This window comes from Emydura macquarii, unplaced genomic scaffold (genome assembly GCF_026122565.2).
Source record: "Emydura macquarii macquarii isolate MOO-44397 ecotype Brisbane River unplaced genomic scaffold, CSIRO-AGI_Emac_v2 contig_1451, whole genome shotgun sequence".
Lineage (NCBI taxonomy): Eukaryota > Metazoa > Chordata > Testudines > Chelidae > Emydura > Emydura macquarii.
The window spans coordinates 10953386-10976021 of record NW_027131588.1 but is presented as its reverse complement, the minus strand read 5'-3'; the positions used below and the strand labels follow the sequence as shown (position 1 = coordinate 10976021).

At 41.6% G+C, this 22636-nt stretch overlaps 1 long non-coding RNA gene across 1 annotated transcript in view; it reads left to right on the top strand.

Moving 5' to 3' along the window:
• LOC137156545 (uncharacterized) overlaps window positions 1–21523 on the top strand; it is a 132325-nt gene extending 110802 nt beyond the window's left edge. Inside the window, exons 4-5 of the long non-coding RNA XR_010920792.1 lie at window positions 20043–20109; window positions 21407–21523. This is a non-coding gene — a long non-coding RNA (uncharacterized lncRNA). The remainder of the gene's footprint in view (window positions 1–20042; window positions 20110–21406) is intronic.
• The last annotated feature ends 1113 nt before the right edge of the window (window positions 21524–22636 follow it).

The window sequence follows — 22636 nt, the reverse complement described above, 5'->3', positions numbered from 1 at the left end:
AAAAAGCAGGATAGAAAATAACCAGCTGTGCCCTACAACAGCACCTATGTGACTGACCACAGAAAGTAAATTTCAGTAGTAAGTGTGTTGCAGCAAACCCCAGGAATGTCCTGTCTGGAAGCAGCCCTTACAGCTACAGGAAGCTCAGTTCAGGGAAATAGAGTTGCTTCAGACTGTTATTTGGCATTTGTTCCACCTTATTGCAAATACCAAGATAAATAATATAAAGAAGATTGAGAGGCACTAGTGGTCATAGACCCCCTTGCTGTTCTTACATGAACTCAGTACTGCTTTTGACCTTATCAGTCACTCTATTCTTCTGATGGGCCTCCAGCAAGAAGCCAGTATCTCCAGCACTCTTCTTGCCTGGTTGAAACTTTAAATCCATCTTACTTGATCTCAGAGCTAGTTTTGATGTGATCAATCACTCTCTGCTGTTTGAAAGCCTAGAGCAAGAAGCCAGCATCTCTAGCATTCTCCTCTCCTAGCTGGAAACATTTTACATCCTACCTCTCTAACCCCTTTTTCATCACTAATAAAATTAATTCCATTTTCTCCCTCACCTCATATCCTATGGAGTGCCACAAAACTCTGGCCTGACTCCCCTTCTCCATCTATCCTTTACATCTTGTATGCCTCATTGTGGGCTGCAGTCTTAGTGGATGAGGCATCTCTAAATCTCCCTTGGTTCATCCTCTGACCCTGCTATTTGCCTTGTGTTGTGTCTTCTTGTATCTTGACTCTGTCTGCTGCTAGGAACTATATACTGAACTGAAGTAATGGTTCCTTTATGCAGTACCTGATTTATATAGGATCTGTCCTCCTATTTCCTACTACTACTAAACTCTTCTGCAATAGACGAGCTCCTGCTTTTCTTCTTTGTTCCAGGTTTCTGACTCTCTCTTTTACATTTACTGTTTTCAACCCCACAGGAACTTCAAATTTCTTTTCCACTTCCTATCTCACATGTCTGCCTATTCACCAGCTCCAGGGCAATGCACGAATTAATCCAAACCTTGACCCTACATCTGCTGAAATCCTCGTCTTCAGTCACCTTCACTGGCTTTCTAGTCACTGGAAAAGCCCAATTCAAAATTGCTTTTTTAGCTGTCAGAATCTCTCATAGACTTGCTCCACTCTGCTCCTCTGACATCGTAGGTCTCTGCTCTCCTGCCCACTCATTCTACACTCTGTGGTCTCCAGCTCTTCTTCATGGCACCTGCATTAGTGCCAATGGAAGCTGGGAACCCTGAGCACCTAACAGCCTCAATCTTTGACAGACTTAGCAATTACTGAAAAGCAGAGCCTAACTGAGGATATCAATTAGACCAAACCACTCTTCTTTTTTATGCAGCATGCTTAGAAAGAAAATAATTATGATCCAAACCCTTAAGTCCTTACTAGGATCTTACTCAGGAAAACTTTTTACTGACTCCAATGAAAGTTTAGACTGGTCTGTATCGGTTTGTATGTTGCTCCCACCATCATAGTATGGAAGCACCAAGATCCTGATTGTTAAAGGTATTTAGGTGCCTTAAAGATGCAGTTAGGGGCCTAGTAGGATTTTTCAAAACCGTTTGGCACCTAACTGGAAAGAAGCAAGACTAACAGGACCATCAACATGATTTGGGATTAGACACCGAGGTACTTTTGAAAATCTCTCTAGGCATCTACCTGCATCTTAAAAATACCTAAATACGTCTAAAAATCTGTCCCCCAGATATTAAGAATGGAGAAATTTCTTTGGTAATTGGTATGCTAAAAATAATACTTCTGAATATTTCAGTTATATCCGTTTTTGTTTCACTTTTCTGCAAACCGTGATTTTCAGACCCCAAAGATTTTGGGTGGACATTCTTCTTCTGCTTCTCTCTTTGGATTCAGTTGGTTGGCCTTGCTTGTGAGTTTCATGTTTTCATTTTGAAAGACCCTTCAGCGGTCATGTAAGTTTAAGATCTATATTAAAAACAGATCCCTTTTTACAACACACGCATTGCTGCAAAAATAAATTCCTTTACATTTAATGCCAGCCTAAAATAGGAGTTGGGTTTTGCTACAGAAAGAAAATGGTTTGTTGACCTAAAAAGCTTGCTTACTTCAGAAACGACTGTAAAGAGGTAATGACAACGGATAATGACAAATGACAACATTTCAGAAAACAATAAATTCCTGTTATTGGCACATAGATTAAATATCTTGATATGTGGAAACGCAGTTTTGATAATATTCCTACATTTGGTAGAGTTTTGCTGACACATGTTTCATCATAACAAGATATTGAGAAATCTGTTAAATGTATTACATGCTGGGACAATGTGATATCATCTAATTGATTAAAAGTTTGATGCTTTTTGCATCAGGTTATGAAAGTGAAGGAGTGGGGAAGGGGAAATAAGTTTAAAGCCGACAAATGGAAGTTTTGAACTATTTAAAAGAATGGCCTAGAAGTATCAAATTATTAGAATCCTTATGGAAACTGTATTTCAATTTTAGAGATGCTCTCGTACCTACCAGGAGATTTTAGTAACAAATACCACTGACAGAGACAAGATACTAGACTAGATGGTCCACTGGTCTGATCTGGTATTGCAATTCTTATGTTCTTATTATGGCATTGACTGTGAGTGAGAGTAGTGTGATTATAGTAAAAAGCCAAAATGACTCCCCAGTTGTAATTTTCATATTTATTCTCTCTCATTTTACATTGGCTAAGTTTACAAGTCCAAAGGTGATTTTATTTTATGCAATGGTGGATGTTGTAGCCTTTTAGCTAATAGTAAGTTCACCATAGAATCAGTTTATTCCTTATCAGGAGATAGTATCCTGATGGGCTTGGTGATTGGGTAGTTTTTATCCATCTTTACCTACAGAGATCTTATTGATCAGTGATCCTACAATCCCAGTGAATTTCAAATCAGAAGGTAATGTTTTCATATAGTCACGTCTCTGACCAAAGTCTTGCTTTCAAAAGTATTTAGAATGGGTTTTTCAAAGCCAATTAAAAGATGCAGATAGGTGCATAGTGAGGTATTAAAAAGTGCCTAGGTACCTAACTCCTATTTGATTTTCTTTAACCACTACATGGTTTTAAAAATCTGTCACTGTAATGCCTAATGAGAGTTGAGCATCCAAATCCCTAACGTGGTTTTGAAAATCCCACTGTCAGCCTTTCTGATGGTTCATGGTGTTTGTTCATTCCAGGCTTGCATCCCACTTTGAAATCTTCTCTATCATGGAAGCTTATCAATATTATACATTTTCTAGAGAGAACACAAAATAATATGCACTTGACTGAGGTTTATCTGTCATCATGAATGACTTCAGCATTAGAGAAACAGATGTATTTAGAAATTTAAAGCAAGTCAAAACCAATAAGTTTTAGAACCAGATGGAAGTTTATCCTACAGTTTTAAAGGAGACCATAATGTTTCTATTTGAATGACACGCATTATATGGCTTTTTAAAAAAAGTTTAAACAAGGCTCCAGAAAACAAAGTCTGTGAATATTCCATACACTTCTACAACTAAGAAAGAAGTGTAAGTGGTCAGATTGTCTGGTCTGGCCAAATGTATTTGGTGCAAGATAGATGTGGGGACACAAAAGTGTTTTGGATTTTTTTGGTGCTTTGCTGTTGACCAATTCTGGGCCAACTGAAGTTTGATTGGTCCTCTCGGCATAACTTGGAGCAGCCTCAGGCTTGCTTTAAGTGTCACCTAGCTGCTTATAACCCCAAGGGTCTGTCTTGTCAGAGGATGATCACCAAATTGCAGGGGCTTTCTGACCATGCCTTCCCTGTGTGGTAAGAGAGGAGGCTGATGGACAGCCATTTCACTGGCTGTGTGTGTGCCACCTACGAATTTCCCTTATGTAAGGGGAATCCCCAGGTATCCCTTTAAAGAGGCTATGCAGTTCCTTTGTGATATTGGGTCAGTTGCAGGACTGTGGATCTGTCCCAATAACTACAATTTTTAAAGCAAAATTGGAAGAAGAATAAAGCACATGTACAATGTTGAAAAACTAACATGGACCAACACTTGGATCTTTTCTCTTCTCTGTATTCGGTTTGGTAAATGACTTAGATGGTACTTTCCCCACTACAAACATCAGATGAATGGCTGATGGCAAAAACCTGGGGAAATATCACACAAATGAATATTGTGGTTGCCATTACAAAGCAGCATTCGCCAGGAGTTACCTCGCAGTGGTGTCTCCTATATCACTGTTCTCCCATGATGAGAATAGGAGATAAGTGCAGTATTTCAGATGTTGCAATGTGTCAAGTCTGCAATTGTTGGCCCTTTACCAATTAACATTGTTGATTGCATCTGCTTAAATATAGACTAATGCAGCTTTGTTGTATAAATGGCTTGATGTATATTAAATTAAATTTAATGTGGACCAAATGGCCAGTGATACACATTTGGTACAAGAATAATAAATACACGTACAGATCAATTGAATGGAACTGAAGTGGTTTGGGTGTGGAATAAGGCATAGAGTTATATCTTCTAAACGTATGTTAAAAATTCAATTAAAAAGTAAATTGGAAAACTATAAAGTACATAGCTAGAATACCAATTTACATTTATGGACATTATAAATGTTCAACAATTTCCCTGTTTGCTCCCACTGGTATATTTTCTCTCGCTCTCTCTCTGTCACATGATTTTCTTTTAATTTTGAAATGAATTGTGTTCTGCACCAAGAGAACTGTGTATATTGAAGTCATCCTATGGATCTTACATGTCAGTGTATGTTTGCACTAAATATGAAAAAAAAATAGGGATTCAAGCATATGTGCATTACTAAGAAAGGCCAAAGAATGCTACCACCTTGTGCGAAAAAAATATTTCCAAGCAGAGTTTATAGATTCTTGGTGTGTCTGTCTCTCACAATAACTCTGTCTTGTGGGTTACCAGGTATGTCCACACTTGGAGCTGGGTGTGTGATTCCCAGCTTGCATAGAGGTACTTGTGCTAGCTTTCTTCGAGCTGTACACTAAAAATAGTAATGTAGCTGGAGCAGCAGCATGGGCTAGGTGTGCTGAGTACAAACTCACCCGAAGGTACTCAGGGCAACTCGCCCAGGCTGCCACTGCCTGTGCCACACCAGCTACACTACTGTTTGTTGGGTGCTAGCATGGGTATGTCTCTACGAGCTGGTAGTCACGCCCACTGTTCACATGTGTAGTGCCCTGGCAGAGTCATTTCATGACACATAGTAGTTCTTCTAAGTAGGTGCAGTCTTTGTGAATGCCTGTCTGTGGGGTTGATGAATTTATACCAGTCTTGTCTTGCTTGCTTTAGAAGCAAAAATCTCCTCAGGTGCTCTGTTGGGTTGTATCCAACCCTTTTTAATGCTCCTCGGAGCCATCTTTACTGACATTTTCTTTAGTCAGTCATTCTCAACATACCAGTCCATATAGTATATAGCATGGCTTGCATTAAAGAGGCATTTTGATTGGTTGGGGAGGATTCTGAGACTACTTCCATAGGAGTAGACATTTTGGGAAGTCATTAGCTAAAACATTAGCATCGTCGCAGAGCAATGCACATTGTACTCTTTGTTTTAATTTTCTGTCTCTGTGTAATGTTTTATTGGCTGAAGCTGAGTGAATTTTTTTTGGTTAAATAGTAAATTCCCTGAAAAATGCAGTTTCAGCCATCCTGAAACTATCTGCAAATTTGGGTTGCTTAGCTGCTCTGTGCCTCAGTTTCTCCATCTTTAAAATTGGGATAACAACACTGATCTATCTCACATTAAATACATTAAAGATTGTGGAGACACTATAGTAATGGAGGCCATATAAGTACCTAAGAAACAGGTATAGAACCCAGTTTACCACCTCTATAACATTAATTATTTTATCTGATTTATCCAAGCCCATAATACCAGAAAAAAGGGACAGTCATTAAAACTGAAGACAACAATTTAAAAACTGAGAAAATACTTTTTTTTTTTACACATCATTAACCTGCGGAATCCACTGCTACCAGATGTTACTAGGTCTGAGAGACTTGTAGGATTTGCGTGACGATTAGACATTTATAGGGATAATAAGAACACCTCCATTTACATTAGGTAGGATAAAAAATAATACACTCTCATGATTCTGGATACAACTCAACCATTTGCTGACAGGACTTGGGATGCAACTTCCCTTAGGGACAGGTTAGTCCAGAATTCTCCTCAGTGGGGTTTCTTGCCCTTTCTCTGATGCATTTTGTAGCAGCCATTGTGAAAGGCAGCATATGAGAGCAGCTAAACTAATGGTATAGCCCCTCCTCTGTCCTTAATGCTGCAGAGTTCATTGTTTATTGTCCTCCTTGAGCTATAACGGCCTGCATAAACTTAATGAAGCAGATCCTTTCTTTTTCTCTGCTGCCACTCTGCTTTATCTGCTTACATGCCTGAGGACAGCAAGAATATGTAGCATGGATGAATTTACCCCATGGTGCAGGATTAGCAAAAACTGAGTAGTGTGCATTCTGCTGCACAATGAAATCTAGATGTGTTTGGTAGACTCCCCTATAGAGTTCATCTGACCTCAAGAGGTGGCTTAAACTATCTTCTGCTGACTTGCTCAGAGCTAAAACAAAATATTCTGAGATGACGCCTATTAGAGAACTAAATAATTACTTTTATTGTGAAATATAAAGTTAACACTTAGCATTTACAGATCACAATTAACTTAATCAGTATTAAGAAAGTAAGCCTTCCATCCCCATAAAGTCAGGGAACTATTATCCCCCTTTACATATGGGGAAGCCAAGGCACTGAAAAGTTAATTTCCTTGCCAGAGGTCACAGAATGAGTCAGTAGGAGGTCTTGGAATATAACCCAAATCTTCTGATTTCCAGTCCCCCCGGTGTTACCATTAGATGACATCTGGGTGCTTTGCAATGTACTGAGATACCACCCTGATGAATTCAATATAACTACATGGCTGTATATTCATACTACCTACATTTCTTGCATTTGCAAACCTGAGCTGGAATTCTTTTAAGCTCAGCTACCCAAACATTTCAAAACCTCATTAAAGATTTGGGTGGGCTGGATTCTGAAAATGGGCAAGGGTTCTACGTGTAAGAGAAGAGCTTACCCATACTGAAAAACATCATGTCCCACCATTGTTTCTATTGAAGGAGGAATGGGCCCAAACCAGAACCCCAGCTCTGAATCCCCCTCAAACTTTGGGAAATTTTGGATCTGGATCTGAGCTTCAGGGCTGAGACTACTTTGTAATTTAAAGTAGATCTTTAGAATGCCACTGAGAACTCAGCCAGAATCCTGGAAAGGAGAGAGATTTACATAACAGGAGTGAGAGATGTAGATGACCACGGAGCAAGACCCATAAAAACTATTATTTGATGATCTATTATGGTGCAGTAACAGGAGATGCAGTAACACTGCAGCAGTCATCAGAGAAGAACTTCTGGAGAGCATCAGATATTGGGCTGTGATTTTTCTCAGAACTGGGTAATAGGTATTGATTTGCATTTATATAAGAGGAAATTTTACTGTGTGTGTGTGGGGGGGGGAGGCAGGCAGGAGAATTGTTTGCACTTGTAGAATCTCAATTCTGTGTGAGTCTGCACACTTGGTGAGGGGGCTGACCTGTTTCCTTATAAAGGTGCTACAAAGTAATCTGCAAAGCTTCGCTCAGGATATAGCACACATAATAAAGGGCATGTACTCTGATCTTTTAGATGGTCAATAACATTGGAGGATCAAATTCTTATTTCCCTGCTTCCTCTCCTCTGATCCTGGAAGGTTCATGTAGCAAATGACGGTATGATAGTTGAACTTGCTAATCACAGAGACAGACGAGGTTCCTGTTTTATGAACACAAATTCAAGGCTTCCTATTCTCCCTGTGAGTGTGATGGAACTGCTGGAGAATAGCTTCACCTCTCTCTGCTGTGTGATTTGAGCTGTCAGTGAAGCAGCTGCTCTTTCTTTATTCACACTGATTTCCCTGCAGGTGCTACAGTGAATTAATTACTTGTGAGGTAATAATGCCTTACATGCTCTCATATTTTCATTAGTGAAGGGTGAGTTTGACAACTTGCTTAAACTGGACCTATATGGCCAAAACCATTTGCTGTCACTTTTGACCTGTTTCAGTTTGCTTCTGTTTGTTAAGAAAGCTGAAAAAAAAAACACACACACACATAGGCCTGGATTCTCCTCTCTCTGGTTTACATCAGTCGTAATTGACTTCAATGGATTTATTCTAGGAGTAAATTTGACCCATTGTGTTTTATAGTTTATACGTACCAGCTGCTCCAGTCAATATTTAGAGCATCAATTTTACATCAATATTTAGAGCAAATTTCCCACTTCACTCTGACCTCATCCAACCCACAATATTAAAATAACATTATTAGTTAAGCATCTTGACATTGAGAAGCCTGGAAAATTCAGAGTAGACTATTCTGGGTATAGAATGGTGAGAGGGAAAATGGAGGCACAGAAAGATGAAGTGACTTGCCCAAGATCACTTAACATGGTGGGGAACAGAACCCTCGTCTCCTTGTCTGGTATCTTATCCTCTAAATTGTTCTGACCCCTCAGTCCTTAACCACCTGTGAAATGAAATCACTATATTTTGAATAGTAGTAGCTCAGATATTTTTTAACTTTTATCAAGTTATAACTCTCCTTCCCCTCTGGCAAAATATTCAGCCATTTTGAGCTTTTGTTTTGCCATCTTTAAGGGGCATGTGGGAGAGAACACTGATATCTACCATTGGTGAAATCTGGAATTCAATGTAAAAGTAAAGTACTTTCATGCCTAAGATCTTGAAGAATGGGGTTTAATATGCTCTGTTATTTCCTTACTCTTACTCTTTACCTGAACAACCTTATCATTTCATTAATACAGGTTTTGCATCTATTATAAACTAAGCTTGTTGTTACCCTATTTGCTATTTAAAGTCAGGCTGTGCAGTTATCCTGTTGAGATTTTACGTGACCCTGCCTCATTGAAATCAATGACAGTTTTGCCGGGATAATCAGTAGTGTAACGGTATATCACCCAGTACATGGATGTTGCAGGAGCAGGGTCTGAAACTGTACTTCCGCTCTGAAAAGTGATCACTTAAAAGTGGTACTTCCTATTTAAACAATTGATCTGTTCCTTATCTTTAGAAGCATCTCTTTTGACTTCAGTGATAACATTATTTGACTGCCTTTTGAGTTCTGTTAGCCCGTTGAAAGCAGCACAGCTGAGTGTAAGCTACAATTCTATTGTCTGAAGCTCCATCAACAGACTTATTATTTAAGTTTTTCACTCTTTCTCTCTTTCTTTTTCTTTCAGTACAGGGGCATGTTTATAAAGAGGCAAAACACAACATTATTTTTTTGTCATTTTAACAATCCCATTTCTGTGACTGTCACAAGAAATGAGATAAATACATTTCTGCATCAGACTAAAATCCTCCCATCGACTCACTTTCCAGGAGTATGTAGAAGGACTGTGTAGCTGTTTGGTTTTTTTCTTACTTTAATTGTCTTGGAATCAGAGTGGATTGATTTAAATCAAGGCAATTTAAATCATTGATTTAAATAATGATTTAAATCAAGTTTCCTACTGATACTTCTTCACATATTTCTTAAACAATGGTGCAAATCTGATCACTAAAACACGTTAATTTACAACTCAATACAGCATTTTACAGCATATAGGAGGGTATACTTTGTGTAATTTTTTAGATAACTTGATTTTTATTAATTTAGGAAATAGTAAATAATATTGTACATAATAAATGCAGATGCAGCAGTGGTACATTAGGAATGGTAAAAACTAAATCACACAGACAAACACAATAGCACTTCTATTTTATTAAACTAAATCTGAAATGTTACATAAATGTTCCACATTTGCAGTTGCAGCAGTCTCCTGAGTTGCTGGCTGACGGCTGTCCTTAAACTCTTTTTTTTAATTTTCAAATTTTATTAACTCTAACAGACAAGTCATCACAACACTAAATGTACGCTGTCCTTAAAACTTCTACAACTAGCTCTCATCTTCCCCACTCCCACTGTTGTTTTTATTCATAGACAAACAGAAATACGCGTTTTCCTGCTTTTTCAACTCCCAGTTGATTTCTTAGTGAATAATACCAAGCAATGAAAATATTCTCTTTGTGCCTGTAGAGGAAGCTACTGCTGCGAGAAGTTGGCTTAGCAACTGAAGGAGCTCTGTTTCAAGGTGCCTGGCTAATGATTTCCACCAATTCAGGGGAGTGACTTTGTTCAAAACATCATCAGTAAACATATACTGTTTAAATGGTTCTGCTCCAGCCCTAAAATTTATGATGACTGACATAACTGAGGAGTGATTTTGAGATGCCCATGCCATGGCAGCAGCATCTTCTTCAGAAGTTAGGCATCTACCTTTATATCTGGGGTCGAGAATGTTTGCAAGAAAATGAGGTGGAGCTAGTGCTTGATCCATTTGCTTCTTTATTGCCTGCAGTTTAACTTTCTGGTGAGGTATTTCTTCAATGTCTCTTGAAGTGCCTTCCAAATTTCGACAGCATCAGCAATGCAGCAACAATTTCTCTGAAGTTTGTTTAAGGCTATGGATACAGGCTTTAGTATACTGAGCATATCCTCTACCTTCCTCTTTAATCCAATGTTACATGCTTTGGATGAGATGCTTCCATCTATTTTATCACGCTTTTCTTCACAAAGGTTTATGAGAATAGACCAGTTCTTAATAAATGGTTCAAAACTATCAACCACAGAATTCCATTGAACATCTTGAGGGAGAATTAGTTTGGGTCCTCCTGCTCTCTTCAATGAATCTGAAGCAAAATAGTTGTTACTGAAGTATTTTGTGACTTCAACAATGTTTTTATTCCTGGAGAAGACGTACTTAAGTCTTTGGCTAAAAGATGCATTAAATGGGCATTGCAGCCATATGTTCTTAAGCAGCATCCTTCCGTTTCTTCTTCTAAGTATCTTCTCATCTTTGCCAAGTTTTTGCAGCATTGTCTGTGACAAAACTGCACATGTGACAGTTGAAATTTTGTTCACAGTTCATTACAGCTTTCACTGTCACTTCTTTTAAATATTCTGTTGTGTGGGCATTTCCCGATGTATCTATTATTTCTGAAAGATATGCAACCCCATCTTCTGTTGTCTCACAGGCACATATTACTGGATCATTGTGTACATTGCTCCATCCACCAAGGCTTAAACTGGCAGTTTTCCCCTCAGTATTTCTTGCACACTGTTCAAGTTCCTTCTCATACACTGTATCTAGCAACCTTCCACCAATGTCTGCTCTACCAGGTGGAGTGGAGCCTGGTCATAAGGACTCAACCATGTCAATGAAGTGTTTATTGTTAGCAATGTGAAAAGGAGAATTTGTGGCATAAATGAACTGAGCAATCTTTTCATCTATGGTGTCTTGTTGGTATTTGCTGGTCCTTACTACAAACCCATCCATGGTGGTCCTTTTACTGGATGATTGAAATTTTTTGCTTGCTACTAATACTTTGTTGTCTGAAATCGTTTAGTTGCAGCACTACTGCTAAAAATACCAACGGATGACTCAGAAGTTGTTGCAGATAGACAGTCACAGTCAAAGTCTCTTATGCTTAAATGGGATCCTGAAACAAAATTCAAAAATGATTTTGAATAGTCATTCTTCTCAGTTCTTCTCACTCTATTATTCAGTTAATCATTTACATTTTGTTCAGCAAGGATGCCGATCTGATTCCAAATTACCAAAAAAACTAAGACTGACTGCATCTAGAGTACACTTAATTTTGGAGTAAGCCCCATAGAACTCACTGGCACTTCTGTTTTTTGAGAACTGGTATAGGATGGGGTTCCCTTGGGAAAGCTGAGTTATGCTGAAGTAAAATAGGGAGTGGACTTGTGGCATCACCATATGGTCTGTGGCCATGATGTTCCAAAATAAGGGGATGTATTATGTAATATAAAATAAGAAAATGACACCCAGTGGCAACTGGCAACTGTAGATTTCTCTTACTGCGGTTTTCTGTACCGTATACGTGGATGATAGATTCTAAATCTAGTTAACTAATTAAACAAGGTATAAGGATTAGCTAAACTAAACTTTTTTTCTAGCAACATCCAACATAGCAAACAGCTTGGGAATTTACTTGTTAAATCACACTTATACTAAAAGGCATAGAGAGAGTCTTGAAGAAAGATGCATTGCAAAGTGAATTATTTAAGTTACTAACCAGTTGATCCACATTGTTCTTCAGACATATCCCCATCTTCATCCACATCATTTTCTCCCAATAAGCAGTTTTCGTTATGATGTTTCATTCTTGCAACTAGGCCCTGCATTTCCTTGCACTGCTTACACTTGACACGTTTTTGTTTTTAACCCAGGGAAGGAATTTCTTCAAAATATTCCAAGATAGGGTCTCTCTTATGCCCAGAATTCTTGGCAGTTTTTCTGTGGCAATAGTGTGGGGGAATATAGGAAGCTGTGTGTGTGCTGAATAATGACTTCCTTTTTTCTTTCCAGTCCACTCCACTGTTCCTTTCTACTCTGCCTCCATCCTTTATCTGTCTGTCTTTAAGACAGTGTCTTAACTAACTCCTCTGCCTTGTTTGGCCCAGCTCCACCACCAACCACATGAGCACAAAGAACAACAATAATCTTATCCAGCCTGTGTCTTTCTTTGCACATGTGACTTTAATCTGCTGAGAAATAGAAACTGAAAGCCCAGAACTTTCAAGAAGCAAGAGATGGTAGTTAGGTTGGACAGATTAGAGCCATTAGTTCATTTTTATGAGACTGTAAGTGTAGGTTTAGCATGTTGTGATGAGATTTAATTGTAACTGTTATTTTTTAAATGAGAGAAATTTAGAATTTTATTGATGATTTTTTAAAAAAATCTCAAAAATCTGATTTAAATAAAAAAAAATCCGATTTATTAAAAAAAAAAAATCATTGATTTTTATCCACCCTGCTTGGAATGCTCATCTACTCATGAAAGTTGATGGATTGACAGCTCTGAAGATGAAAGTCTTTAAGCCTTAAAGAAATCGTAATGTCTCTAACCTCCCAAATGTGCTGTGGGACTAGTTAGCATTTGTATAATGCTTTGAAGATGTAGAGAACTCTATGACCCCAATTCAGCAAAGATCTTAAACACATGCTTAAAGTCCCAATGGAACTTAAGAATGTGCTTACGTGTTTTCTGCAGAATTGCTGCCTAGCCAGTCGGTCCTCAGTCTGTAGCAGTGCATGGAATTTTTTTGTCCTAAGTGCACTCTGCACTTGTCCTTGTTGAACCTTATCAGATTTTTTTTGGCCCAATCCTCCAATTTGTCTAGGTCATTCTATATTCTATCCCTACCCTCCAGTGTATCTACCACTCCCCCGCCAGCTTAATGTCATCTGCAGACTTGTTAAGAGTGCTATCCACTCCATCCTCCAGATCATTAAATGAAGATGTTGAACAAAACTGGCCTCAGGACCGACCCCTGGGGCACTCTGCTTATTACCAGCTGCCAACTAGATATCGAGCCGTTGATCACTACCCATTGAGTCTGATGATCTAGCCAGCTTTCTTTCCACATTTATAGTCCATTCATCCAAGCCATACTTCCTTAACTTGCTGGCAAGAATACTGTGGAAAACGATATTGAAAGCTTTGCTGAAGTCAAGGTATATCATATTCACTGCTTTCCCTGCATCTACAGAGCCAGTCATTTCATCATAAAGGGCGATCAGGTTGGTCAGGGGAATTCCTTGGGGAATTCACCTTCCTCTCTTCCAAGTGCCTCAAAATGGATTCCTTGAGGACCTGCTCCATGATTTTTCTGGGGACTGAGGTGAGACTGACTGGTCTGTAATTCCCTGAATCCTCCTCCTTCCCCTTTTTCAAGATGGGTACTCTATTTACCTTTTTCCAATCATCCAGGACCTCCCCAATCACTACAAGTTTTCAAAGACAATGGCCAATGGCTCTGCAATCACATTAGCCAACTCCCTGACCCTCAGCACTCTTGGATGCATTGCATCCGGCTCCATGGACTTGTGCATGTTCAGCTTTTCTAAGTAGTCCTGAACCTGTTCTTTCACCACTGAGGGCTGCTCACCTCCTCCCCATTCTGTGCTGCCTAATGCAGTAGTCTGTGAGCTGACCTTGTCTGTGAAGACAAAGGGAAAAAAAGCATTGAGTACTTCAGTTTTTCCCACATCATCTGTCACTAGGTTGCCTCCCCCATTCATTAAGGGGCCCACACTATCTCTGACCACCTTCTTGTTGTTAATATACCTGTAGAAACCCTTCTTATTACCCTTCACGTCACTTGCTAGCTGCAACTTCAATTGTGCTTTGGTCTTCCTGATTTCACTCCTGCATGCTCAAGCAGTATTTTTATACTCCTCCCTAGTCAACTGTCCAAGCTTCCACTTCTTGTAAGCTTCCTTTTTGTGTTTAAGCTCACCAAAGATTTCTTTGTTAAGCCAAACTGGTCGTCTGCCATATTTGCTATTCTTTCTGCATATCGGAATGGTTTGTTCCTGCGTCCTCAATAAGGTTTCTTTAAAATACAGCCAGCTCTCTTGGACTCTTTTCCTTCTTCCATTAGCCTCCCAGGTTGCTTTTTTGAAGTCCAAGATCTGTATTCTGCTGTTATCCTTTCTTCCTTTTGTCCAGATCCTGAACTCTACCATCTCATGCTCACTGCTTGCCCACTCTTACAAAAGCTTCCTGGATTGTCTGTGTACTGCTGTATTGCTCTCCCAGCAGATATCAGGGTGATTGAAGTCCCCCAGTTCTTCTTCGAGTGCTTGCTCATGTCCATTCCACTGTAGGTTAGTGCACGCCTCCATTCACAGTTCCCGGAACTTTTTTCCCCTTAGCATATCCCGTAGGGCCAGCTCCAGTGCCCCCTGGAGCCCTGCGCACATGCCACGGTATATGAGGCGCTCCTGGCCCTATGCCTCCTCAGTTCTTTCTTTCCGCCCTGACGGTTGCTAGAACTAACCTTGCTCTCAGCAAGTACTATTCCCCTTGATTCAACTTGTTTGTTATTCTAAGTTAGTTTTAGTTAGTTAAGTAGTTGTTAAGAGTAGTTAAGGCAAGTCCCTATGGGGACTTCGAGCGGCTGGGCTATTCCCCAGTTGCTGGGATTTAAGCCATGTGCCTCCCACGACTGCTGTCTTGAGTGCTTGGGGGAAGCACACAGAAAAGAAAAGTGTAAGATCTGCAGGGCTTTTAAACTGAGGACTCAAAAGGACCGAGAAATTCGGTTCAAAGCCCTCATGATGGAGGCAGCGCTCTGCCCGGAGTTTGAGTCGGCCTGCTCCACCTCGGCACCGAGCGTGACCTCAGTGCAGAGCGCACCGCCGGCACCGGCCTCAACTCAGCACCATGCAACTTCGCCGGCACCGAAGAGGAAGAAGCAGCGTGCGGACCGTGGACACTCCCTTGCATTGTTGGTACGGGCAGGGTCAAGTACGGAGATGCACTGGTCCCGGCCTGTTGAGTCTTCTCTGGTGCCTGCATCTCCAGTCAAGGAGCCTCCCCCGACTCCTGGAAGTGGGAGAGTGTCCCTGCCGACGCTGTCAACACTGGAGGATTTTCCGGGAGCAAGAGTCTTGTTGGCCTTGCCTCCGCCACCTCTGCTACCTCCGCCCCCCCACTGCCAAGGGAGAAGGGGCTGGTGTCACGGGGAAACCTGCTTTGGGTCCCCTTGAAGGGCAGTGGAGATCCCCAGTACAGGGAGGAAGATCTCCCACCGGACGGCCTCCTGGGGTAGAGCAGAGCCGCTCCCCCAGCAGTCACTCCAGGTCGGCGTCGTCAAGTCATCCTGCACTGGCACGGGACGTGGAGTCTTCCTCCGAGCGCTGACATTGATCCCTCGCACTGGAGGCAGCGCAAGGTCTGACAGGCGGTGCTCAGACAGCACCTGTTTCAGATCGCTGGCACTGAAGAGTTCGCCCGCACTGAGGCGGCGCAGAACCCGGTCGCCGTCGGAGGACCTGGCACCGTGCAATCCATGATGTGGAACCCGGTCACCGGAGTCTGGCTCGGCACCGAGGAGTTCAGAGTGGTGCAGACCCTGGTCACCGAAGATGTCTGCAGAGCCCCAAGGCAAGTGGCACCGGAAATCATCGGTACCAAGATGATGCCCCAGTACCTCTAGCTCTTCGGAGCGCACCTCCGTTTGTCGGCACTGCTCGTGGCGACGGAGGCAGTCCTCATTGTCCTCCAGGTCGGAGGCATCAAGAAGGCGGTCCCTGGAATGGAAGGGCGCCCGGGACTGAAGACGGACACGGCACCACCGGTCCAGTGACTCGGAGTCTCCCAGGGGGGACAGTCGTTGGAAGAACTGATGCCCCCACAAAGTGTCACAGCCTGTGGTGCAGTCAGCCCCGGTTTGGCCCCAAGGTCAATGGCTGCAACAATGGCCTTATTGGGGCCCATGGGTTATCCGGATGGGGTTGGGGCCCCAATCCCTTATTTCATTGGGGGTGCAGTCTGTGCCACCGGCACAGGAGAAGGCCCGTAGACACCACTCCTTGGACGAGGAGTCCGACCCTATGGAGGGACCCTCAATGAGTGCGACCCTTTGCCATGAGGGGGCGTACCCGCAGGATGTGCCTTGGCAGTCCTCTTCCTCTTCACCGGATGAGGCAGACCACTCGGCGCCACTGGAGGATTTCAGGGTGCACCAGGAGCTGCTCAAGAGGGTGGCCTCCAACCTGTGGCTGGAGGTGAAGGAGTTAGAAGAGGCTGAAGATAGCCTCTTTAATGTGCTGGCGGTGTCTGCCCCAACGAGAGTGGCCCTCCCAGTCCACAAAAGGGTCCTTAAGATTGTAAAGGCCCTGTGGCAAACCCCTTCCTTGGTCATCTCTATGTCAAGGGTGGCCGAGAACCTGTCCAGGAAGGGGCAGGTTAAGGCCCCTCTCACGAGCAACTCCTCTTGCAGGAGGTGGACACCCTACTCAACATAGAAGCAGTGGAAATGGTCCCCCCAAGCAGAAGGGGAAAGGGACTCTACTCGAGGTACTACCTCGTCCCCAAGGTGAAGGGGGGGTCTGAGAGCCATATTAGACCTGCGTCGACTAAACAAATATGTCAAACGACTCAGGTTTCGCATGGTTTCCCTAGCTTCTATAATCCCTTCCCTGGATCCAGAAGACTGCCACCCTCGATCTCAAGGACGCATACTTTCATGTGTCCATCCTCCCCAGCCACAGGCGTTTTCTCCACTTCATGGTGGCTGGCTCCCACTACCAGTTTACAGCCTTACCCTTTGGCCTATCTTCAGCTCCAAGGGTGTTCACCAAGTGCATGGCGGTAGTGGCTGCCCACCTGAGACAAAAGGGTGTGCAAATTTTTCCCTTACCTGGATGATAGGCTGATCAGGGTCAGGTCCAGGTCCCAAGTGCAGGAAAGCATGACCCTCACTTGCTCCACGTGTAGCTGGCTGGGACTACTCATAAATGAACAGAAGTCCACACTAACTCCAGTGCAATGCATAGAATTCCCAGGCCAGAACCTTTCTGCCTCAGCCATGTTTCGAGGCGATGGTCTCTATCATCTCCCAGCTGTACCGATGCCCCACGACAGCAGCCAGACACTGCCTTCAGCTGTTAGGCCACATGGCGGCCTGCATGTACATAGTGAGACTAGCTTGCCTGAGGCTCAGACCACTTCAGGCATGGTTGTCCTCGGTGTATGTGCCAAGCAGACACCCATTGAACCAGGTGGTCACTGTTCCATCGCCCGTCTTAGCCTCCCTAAACTGGTGGCAGACTCCTAGGGCAGTGTTGAAGAGTGTTCCGTTCAGGGAACTGGTCCCGTTGGTCACCCTAATTTCCGATGCTTCGAATGTAGGATGGGGAGCCCACATCAGTGCCAACCTAGGCACTCAGGGGCTCTGGTCAGGGGAGGAGAGGCGCCTGTATATCAACGTGAAGGAGCTGAGGGCCATTTGCTTAGCATTCAAGGTGTTCCTCCGATTTCTGACAGGCAAAGCAGTGCAGGTGCTGACGGACAACACCGCAGCCATGTTTTACATTAACAGGATGAAGTGCAGTTTATCCTGTTCCACAACCTTATTCTAAGGCCCCTTCCTGAACAGGTTAAGGCACAACAATATTCTATAAGGATAAAGTGCCAGTCTATTCCACAACCCACCTCCCGTCCCCGTTGCCAGAGTTGGCAGAAAGAAGGGACTGAGGGGGCTTAGGGCCGGTAGCGCCTCATATACCGCGGCATGTGCGCAGGACTCCAGGGGGCACCAGAGCCGGCCCTACAGGATCTGCTAAGGGAAAAAAGTTCCAGGAACCGTGTACGGAGGTGTGCACTCACCTATAGTGGAATGGACATGAGCAACACATCTTGAAGAATATCAGTTACTGGTAAGGAACCTTGTTTTTCCCCCATGAGAACCAGGTCCTGTTATCTGGAAACTTTCATTAATTGTCTGAAGAAAGCCTCATCTACCTCATCCTCCTGGATGTAGCTTTTGTCATACGATCACTTGTCTAATAGGAACTGAAGAAAAAATACCAACTGATTTGATGGAGGCCTTCCAGTAGTAGCAATTTTGGTCACTCTTAATCTGGGCTGGATTTAAGTTTGCACCCTAGAAGTGAAAGGCTTTATATCTATCAATTCCTGAGCCATTTTGCAGGATTTTTATACAATAATCCACTCTTATCCATGCCACTTAGGACTGATGCGTCCAGGGGGAGAAATAAAAGCAAACAGATATGTTTTGTAGAAGGAAATGGAACAAACCGAAGTTGATATTTTTCCCCTTTGCAATCTCCACGTACAGAGCGTAACAATTGCTGAGTGAAGTGCGGCTCATAAGAGTCTGGGTTTTTAAGGTCTTGTCCTGAGGAAATTACATAAGGAAGAAAAAGGAAGGTAGCTTTACAAAACTGAATAAGAAAGCTAGCAATTATGTTTCAGATAAAATAAATAATTCATTTAACTTTGAAAATCTCTGACAAGCTCTGATAGGGAGGAAAATAGAGCTTTTACTTTTATTTTAGGACTGCGAGTTTCATGACAGAAATAAAGTGTGTGTGTGTTACGTAAGTAATTTATTTGTGCATCTTGGCATTGCAGCACTAATAGGCTTGCTGCCAGGTATTTTAGACTGTAGTTTGTCATGTCTGACTCTTTAGTCCTTTCAAGCAATTGAAGAAATGGCCTTCTGCAGGCTGTCAGTGACAGATACCAGCTCGCTTACATAGATAAAGCTCAATTAGCTCCTAGAGAAAGCATGTTTTAAAAATGCAATGAGCTGCATCATGAAAGATAGGTTAGACAAGTGTTACACAAAACAAAGTAAAACGATAACATGGACAAGTGGGCATTCACCATAAATACAACGATAGGCTCCTTTTTATTTCATGCTTTTCATTATTTGGTGCAACTAGGATCCAAGGATCCTCTATTAATCCCTTATTTTTATTTATATAGGTGTGTGTGTGGGGGGGGGGGGCGGGGGGTGTTGATCAGGTCTTCTGGTACCTGGTTGGGTGATCATAACATAGTGCACTGTTCTTTATCTTGGGAGATGAGATACTGCATATGCAAGTATACCATACAGGAATGAATCTCGTCTAACTCAGGTGGAACCTATTAGGAAAAACATATGCAAATAATTGCTGGATAACTCCATCCTTTTGTGAAATATATTGCATGCTTATTGAAAAGTATGGCTTCAAGACCGAATCAATGATAATTAAGAAGTCATGAGTTACCATGAAGGTTTAAGTACATCCAAGAGGAGAAGATCTCTGATTAATCACAGAGTTGGTGAGGAAAAAATTGGGGTCAGAGAAGGAGTAGTTAGAATGCAAGTCTTGGAACTGCACTGAGGGGGACATCACCATTATAGTAAAAAGTTGGTGGGACATGTCCCACTTCATTTACTGCAGTGGTTGTGCCTAAGGAATAGTGGCTATATTGCTGCTATACCTGCTCTGTATCTATCTGAGATGTCATGCTTTGGAAAACCAGAATGCCACTTCCTAAAGTTTGTTTTTGTTTGCATGCATTTCAGAAATGTCCTTCACCTTAAATGCAGTGGGGGAGAGCAGCCCTCAACAATCAAAGAGCCATTAGCCCAGGTAGGACTCTGGGACCCTAAATGGATGAATATCAAACTGATGTACTTGTGGATATTGATTACATACTCCTCTGAAACGCCGAGTACTTCAAACCACACGGTTGTATCTTTCCATTGGCTTCAGTCAAAGTTATTAATCAATGGTGTTCTGTTTTGTTTATAGGTGAAACGTTTGATCCCATGCTAGTCACAACCTTGTAGTGCCCCTCCTCTTTTTCTGTCAATGTTTGTTAAGATATGAACAACTCAGCTTGCAAAACTGTTGTGAAAATTTGCCAGCCCAAATATGTTACTTACTGGCTCACTCTTCACCATCATGATGATGATGATGGAGAAAAGCCCTAATTCAGAGTTATTTACGCGTTCCTCCAAAGTTATCTCAGTAGAATAGAATTTCCAAAATCTGCAATAACTTCTGTTACTCTTTCAACTTTCAGTTGAATAGTTTTTAATAGTATCAAGCTCAAGGGCCATCTTTTTAGGCCTGGAATCAGCAAGGTATTTAAACATGGGACTTGATTTAAGCATGCATTTTAATTCCATTGACTTCAGTGAGAATACGGACATGCTTAAAGTTATTGTTGTAATGTTTTTATTGCGCATGCTTAAATATCTTGCTGAATCAGCACCTTAAATTGTAGAGAAATTTTTGGTAAAACACTATTCACTCTGACTCCTTTTTGTAGCTTCTGAGTGCCTCACAATCCCACTGTGAAGTAGAGTAATGTTATCCCCATTTTACAGAAGGGGAACTGAGGCACAAAAAGAGAAAGTCACTTGCCCAAGGTGATACAGGAAGTCTGTAGTAGAGTAGGAACTTGAATTCATATCTCCTAAGTGCTGTGTTAGTGCTCTAACCACTGGAATATCCTTTCTTATCATCTGTAAAGAGTTATTTCTGTGCTCAATAGAGACAATTCCAAACCTCCCACTGATTCCAATGGTGCAGGATCAGACTTCATAGCAAACTCAGAAGTAGTATCCTGAAATGACTATAGCATGAAAACTTTTTGTTAAGAAAAGATGTTGCAGGAGCTATCACAATAAAAAGTACTGTATATCTTCACAGCCTACTATAATATATATTTCTTGTGCGGTGAAATGTATGATGAATTATTTACATTTTATTTTATATTGAAATTTTAGCTCCTGTAAATCTGCTTTGGATGTCAAGAACAGAGTTATGTGTAATAAAGTTCCCTCTTCATACCTAGTTAGCAAATTAATACATAAAATCCATTTAAAAGATTAATGACGTAGATTGATAGAAAATTAAATTTGGGTATTTTATTTCCTAGGTTTTCAAGGACTTGCAATCTTGTTTGCTGCTGTTTTTCTTGATGACAAACCTCTGCTTACTTGCTTCTCACCTATGCAGCCCAATGAGTTGATCAGTACTGTATAATCAGTACAATACTAGCTTTAACAGCAGAAAATTAGCACTGGTAGATTAAAATTTTATCAGTATTTCCGGGACTGGCATTTGGTTTTTTGGTGTCCTCAGCCAGGCTCCTTACTCTCAGTTGGTCATTTGTGTGGTCCATATTTAAAACAACATCAGCCATCCAACACCACAGTTTGCACCAGTTTGGACCCTTGTGGCAGGAGAGTGAACACATACCCCCTCAGTCTCAGAGGTTCTCCATCCAAAACTGGTGTGAGTCACACTGCTGGAGAAGCCAGTCCCACTTCTGCTTTAATATATCTGATCTGTGAATAAACTGAATACTACTGGGCAGCCAGACTAGACGTAATGCCTCTTTTGAACACCTGGATGCACTCCCTACAAAAAGAAAGTACTGAAAACAATGTTCTAAAACAGTAAACAGCCCAGATTTGATTTTAATAGCTAGATATGAACCTCCTAAAATAGGGGTTTATCCTGGAAGTGCTAACACAACCTTACCCACAGCAATGCAAATGGTGCCACTATAATAAAAGAAGCAAGGGAGGTTTTGATATGTTGTATAAGAGCCCTGAACACACTGAAGATGATTTATGGCCAAGCAGACTGAAAATTTAAATGCCTTTTCTAGCAAAGGTTCATTTTTCAATACAAGTGCACTCGTATATGATTTTGCATTCCACCACTGTACATGCAGTAACAATATAAGGCTTTTCTGATAAGGTAACATTTGCAATCCAAGATTAAAATCTGGGAAACTTGTCAACCAAAAATGATGATAATATGAGTGAAACTGCAGCTATCAAACAAAAATGCCTTGCAAGTAATTTCTGTAATGGTCAACTTCTTGTAATTTTCTCCCCTCCACTCCCCAGTTGAAGGGGGTTGCCCTGAAGTCATTTTAATATTTTGGATAAGTTTAGTAAGAAAACCAGATATTTTGAAACTGAAGGCAAAAGTGAGTTGTTTAGTACAACTAGAATCACAGAGATTTTGACCTTATGCATTTTCTATGACAGATTCTGACCAATTCCTAGTAGGAATTTCCTGTCTTAGTGAATGGATCTTGCCATTTGCACTGAGTTGGGAATATAACCTAAATTGTACAAAGCACTGCATATTT